This window comes from Zonotrichia albicollis, unplaced genomic scaffold, assembly GCF_047830755.1.
Source record: "Zonotrichia albicollis isolate bZonAlb1 unplaced genomic scaffold, bZonAlb1.hap1 Scaffold_121, whole genome shotgun sequence".
Lineage (NCBI taxonomy): Eukaryota > Metazoa > Chordata > Aves > Passeriformes > Passerellidae > Zonotrichia > Zonotrichia albicollis.
In genome coordinates this window covers 1,769,882-1,775,000 of record NW_027428348.1, presented here as the reverse complement: position 1 = coordinate 1,775,000, position 5,119 = coordinate 1,769,882, and positions in this window count along the sequence as shown.

The window sequence follows — 5,119 nt, the reverse complement described above, 5'->3', positions numbered from 1 at the left end:
ACCCACACCCTAACCCTAAACCTAACCCTAACCCCAACCCCAACCCCAACCCCAACCCTAACCCTAACCCTACCCCTTACCCCAACCCTAACCCTAACCCTTACCCCAACCCCAACCCCAACCCTTACCCTAACCCTAACCCTAACCCTACCCCTTACCCCAACCCTAACCCTAACCCTTACCCCAACCCCAACCCCAACCCTTACCCTAAACCTAACCCTAACCCTAACCCTTACCCCAACCCCAACCCTTACCCTAACCCTAACCCCGGGGTAGACCTGGTGTCCGAGGGCCCCGGGGTAGACCGGGTGTCGCGGGCCCCGGGGTAGACCTGGTTTCCCTAACCCTAACCCTAACCCTAACCCTAACCCCAACCCCAACCCCAACCCCAACCCTAACCCCTACCCCAACCCCAACCCCAACCCCAACCCTAACCCCTACCCCAACCCCAACCCCAACCCTTACCCTAACCCTAACCCTTACCCCAACCCTTACCCTAACCCTAACCCTAACCCCCGGGTAGACCTGGTGACCGAGGGCCCCGGGGTAGACCCGGTGTCGCGGGCCCCGGGGTAGACCTGGTTTCCCTAACCCTAACCCCAACCCCAACCCCAACCCTAACCCTAACCCTAACCCCAACCCCAACCCCAACCCACACCCTAACCCTAACCCTAACCCCGAGGTAGACCTGGTGTCCCAGGGCCCGGGGTAGACCTGGTGTCAGAGGGCCCCGGGGTAGACCTGGTGTCCCAGGGCCCGGGGTAGACCTGGTGTCCCGTTCCCCGGGGTAGACCTGGTGTCCGAGGGCCCGGGGTAGACCTGGTGTCCCAGGGCCCGGGGTAGACCTGGTGTCCCGGGGCCCGGGGTAGACCTGGTGTCCCGGGGCCCGGGGTAGACCTGGTGTCCGAGGGCCCTGGGTAGACCTGGTGTCGCGGGCCCCGGGGTAGACCTGTTGTCCTAGAGCACTGGGTAGACCAGGTGTCGCGGGCCCCGGGGTAGACCTGGTGTCCCGTTCCCCGGGGTAGACCTGGTGTCAGAGGGCCCCGGGGTAGACCTGGTGTCCCAGGGCCCGGGGTAGACCTGGTGTCCCGGGGCCCGGGGTAGACCTGGTGTCCCGGGCCCCGGGGTAGACCTGGTGTCCCGTTCCCCGGGGTAGACCTGGTGTCAGAGGGCCCCGGGGTAGACCTGTTGTCCCAGGGCCCGGGGTAGACCTGGTGTCCCGTTCCCCGGGGTAGACCTGGTGTCCGAGGGCCTCGGGTAGACCTGGTGTCCCAGGGCCCGGGGTAGACCTGGTGTCCCGTTCCCCGGGGTAGACCTGGTGTCCGAGGGCCCTGGGTAGACCTGGTGTCGCGGGCCCCGGGGTAGACCTGTTGTCCTAGAGCACTGGGTAGACCAGGTGTCGCGGGCCCCGGGGTAGACCTGGTGTCCCAGGGCCCGGGGTAGACCTGGTGTCCCAGGGCCCGGGGTAGACCTGGTGTCCCGTTCCCCGGGGTAGACCTGGTGTCCTGGGACCATGGGTAGACTTGGTGTCCCGGGCCCCGGGGTAGGCCCTGGGACACCAGGTCTACCCCGGGGAACGGGACAGCAGGTCTACCCCGAGTCCCGGGACAACAGGTCTACCCGGCGCTCGAGGACACCGGGTCTACCCCGGCGCCCGGGACACCAGGTCTACCCCGGAGCCCGGGACACCAGGTCTACCCCGGTCCCTGGGACACCAGGTCTACCCGGCGCTCGAGGACACCAGGTCTACCCCGGAGCCCGGGACACCAGGTCTACCCCGGCCCCCGGGACACCAGGTCTACCCCCGAGCCCGGGACACCAGGTCTACCCCGGCCCCTGGGACACCAGGTCTACCCCGGCCCCCGGGACACCAGGTCTACCCCGGCCCCTGGGACACCAGGTCTACCCCGGCGCCTGGGACACCAGGTCTACCCCGGAGCCCGGGACACCAGGTCTACCCCGGTCCCCGGGACACCAGGTCTACCCAGCGCTCTAGGACAACAGGTCTACCCCGGCGCCCGGGACACCAGGTCTACCCAGGGCTCTAGGACAACAGGTCTACCCCGGCGCCCGGGATACCAGGTCTACCCAGGGCTCTAGGACAACAGGTCTACCCCGCTTCTGGCCCCTGGGACACCAGGTCTACCCCGTCTTGTGCCGAAGACACCAGGTCTACCCCGGAGCCCGGGACACCAGGTCTACCCCGGCGCCCGGGACACCAGGTCTACCCCGGAGCCCGGGACACCAGGTCTACCCCGGCCCCTGGGACACCAGGTCTACCCCGGAGCCCGGGACACCAGGTCTACCCCGGAGCCCGGGACACCAGGTCTACCCGGGGCTCTAGGACACCAGGTCTACCCCGCTTCTGGCCGGAGACACCAGGTCTACCCCGTCTTGTGCCGCAGACACCAGGTCTACCCCGTCTCTGGCCAGGGAAGCCAGGTCTGCCCCGTCTCGGGCCGCCGACACCAGGTCTACCCCGTCTCGGGCCGGGGACACCAGGTCTACCCCGTCTCTGGCCGCGGACAGCCGGTCTACCCCGTCTCGGTCCGGGGACACCGGGTCGTCTCCGGATCTGGCGGCACACCAGGTCTACCCCGGAGCCCGGGACACCAGGTCTACCCTGGAGCCCGGGACACCAGGTCTACCCCGGAGCCCGGGACACCAGGTCTACCCCGGCCCCTGGGACACCAGGTCTACCCCGGCCATCGGGACACCAGGTCTACCCCGGCGCCCGGGACACCAGGTCTACCCCGGAGCCCGGGACACCAGGTCTACCCTGGCGCCTGGGACACCAGGTCTACCCCGGCCATCGGGACACCAGGTCTACCCCGGCGCCCGGGACACCAGGTCTACCCCGGAGCCCGGGACACCAGGTCTACCCCGGCGCCCGGGACACCAGGTCTACCCCGGAGCCCCGGACACCAGGTCTACCCCGGCCCCCGGGACACCAGGTCTACCCCGGGCTCTAGGACAACAGGTCTACCCCGCTTCTGGCCGGAGACACCAGGTCTACCCCGTCTTGTGCCGCAGACACCAGGTCTACCCCGTCTCGGGCCGGGGACACCAGGTCTACCCCGTCTCTGGCCGCGGACAGCCGGTCTACCCCGTCTCGGTCCGGGGACACCAGGTCTGCTGGCTCTCGGGCCGGGGACACCAGGTCTTCTCCGGATCTGGCGGGACACCAGGTCTACCCCGGTCCCTGGGACACCAGGTCTACCCCGGCGCCCGGGACACCAGGTCTACCCCGGAGCCCGGGACACCAGGTCTACCCCGGCGCCCGGGACACCAGGTCTACCCCGGAGCCCGGGACACCAGGTCTACCCCGGCGCCCGGGACACCAGGTCTACCCCGGAGCCCCGGACACCAGGTCTACCCCGGCCCCCGGGACACCAGGTCTACCCCGGAGACCCGGACACCAGGTCTACCCCGGCCCCCGGGACACCAGGTCTACCCCGGCGCCCGGGACACCAGGTCTACCCCGGAGCCCGGGACACCAGGTCTACCCCGGCGCCCGGGACACCAGGTCTACCCCGGAGCCCCGGACACCAGGTCTACCCCGGCCCCCGGGACACCAGGTCTACCCCGGAGCCCGGGACACCAGGTCTACCCCGGCGCCCGGGACACCAGGTCTACCCCGGAGCCCCGGACACCAGGTCTACCCCTGCCCCCGGGACACCAGGTCTACCCCGGCGCCCGGGACACCAGGTCTACCCCGGAGCCCGGGACACCAGGTCTACCCCGGCGCCCGGGACACCAGGTCTACCCCGGAGCCCGGGACACCAGGTCTACCCCGGCGCCCGGGACACCAGGTCTACCCCGGAGCCCCGGACACCAGGTCTACCCCGGCCCCCGGGACACCAGGTCTACCCCGGAGACCCGGACACCAGGTCTACCCCGGCCCCCGGGACACCAGGTCTACCCCGGCGCCCGGGACACCAGGTCTACCCCGGAGCCCGGGACACCAGGTCTACCCCGGCGCCCGGGACACCAGGTCTACCCCGGAGCCCCGGACACCAGGTCTACCCCGGCCCCCGGGACACCAGGTCTACCCCGGGCTCTAGGACAACAGGTCTACCCCGCTTCTGGCCGGAGACACCAGGTCTACCCCGTCTTGTGCCGCAGACACCAGGTCTACCCCGTCTCGGGCCGGGGACACCAGGTCTACCCCGTCTCTGGCCGCGGACAGCCGGTCTACCCCGTCTCGGTCCGGGGACACCAGGTCTGCTGGCTCTCGGGCCGGGGACACCAGGTCTTCTCCGGATCTGGCGGGACACCAGGTCTACCCCGGTCCCTGGGACACCAGGTCTACCCCGGCGCCCGGGACACCAGGTCTACCCCGGAACCCGGGACACCAGGTCTACCCCGGCGCCCGGGACACCAGGTCTACCCCGGAGCCCGGGACACCAGGTCTACCCCGGCGCCCGGGACACCAGGTCTACCCCGGAGCCCCGGACACCAGGTCTACCCCGGCCCCCGGGACACCAGGTCTACCCCGGAGACCCGGACACCAGGTCTACCCCGGCCCCCGGGACACCAGGTCTACCCCCGAGCCCGGGACACCAGGTCTACCCCGGCCCCTGGGACACCAGGTCTACCCCGGCCCCCGGGACACCAGGTCTACCCCGGCCCCTGGGACACCAGGTCTACCCCGGCGCCTGGGACACCAGGTCTACCCCGGAGCCCGGGACACCAGGTCTACCCCGGTCCCCGGGACACCAGGTCTACCCAGCGCTCTAGGACAACAGGTCTACCCCGGCGCCCGGGACACCAGGTCTACCCAGGGCTCTAGGACAACAGGTCTACCCCGGCGCCCGGGATACCAGGTCTACCCAGGGCTCTAGGACAACAGGTCTACCCCGCTTCTGGCCCCTGGGACACCAGGTCTACCCCGTCTTGTGCCGAAGACACCAGGTCTACCCCGGAGCCCGGGACACCAGGTCTACCCCGGCGCCCGGGACACCAGGTCTACCCCGGAGCCCGGGACACCAGGTCTACCCCGGCCCCTGGGACACCAGGTCTACCCCGGAGCCCGGGACACCAGGTCTACCCCGGAGCCCGGGACACCAGGTCTACCCGGGGCTCTAGGACACCAGGTCTACCCCGCTTCTGGCCGGAG